Here is a 698-nt window from a genome sequence, read left to right as displayed (position 1 = left end):
AGACAATTTGAAGGCGATTAGATTAGATAAGTTTTTGTTAAAAAGAATTATATACTCTCTTAATAATTTCAACACTTTATTACCAGCCTATTGAATGTTTCCTTACTTTACTCATATCCCCAGTTCAATAGATACTTTCACAAAAACTTCAAAGAAGCACACGTTGCTAATAATCGCGCTATAACTTGGGCACTGAAACGTCAATGAAAGGCGGGCTTCAACGACAGACTAGTTTATTTAACAGAAACAGATTTACCCTCAACCATACTAATTAAGTTCTTACTTATTTTATACTACCGTTATTACACTTCTCCCCAACAAGATCCCAATTACATAATATAGAATAATTTACATACAAACTTAGAACTACTTGGAACAAAATAAACATAACATATAAAAACATAACAATTGCACAACAATATTATATAAAAACCATAACCTAAATTACACATACTAGTTACAATAACTTCTTTGCTCGATTAATTGCACGCAGTGCACGAGCGGACATTTGCGATGTCTCAGGGCTAGCCTGCGACGCCCTTGGTGCCGCCTGTACGTGTGCCGGTGGCGACAGCCCTACAGTCTCCGACTGCTGGTTTGTTTCGTCACCACTGGCCGCATCTTCCCACGTCTCCCCCTCGAGACCTTTACCGACATCAAGGCCACCCGCGTCGCTTGCACAAGTGGCATTCGTGCGT

This window comes from Zerene cesonia, chromosome 11 (genome assembly GCF_012273895.1).
Source record: "Zerene cesonia ecotype Mississippi chromosome 11, Zerene_cesonia_1.1, whole genome shotgun sequence".
Classification (NCBI taxonomy): domain Eukaryota; kingdom Metazoa; phylum Arthropoda; class Insecta; order Lepidoptera; family Pieridae; genus Zerene; species Zerene cesonia.
Note: the sequence above shows the minus strand (reverse complement) of the source record.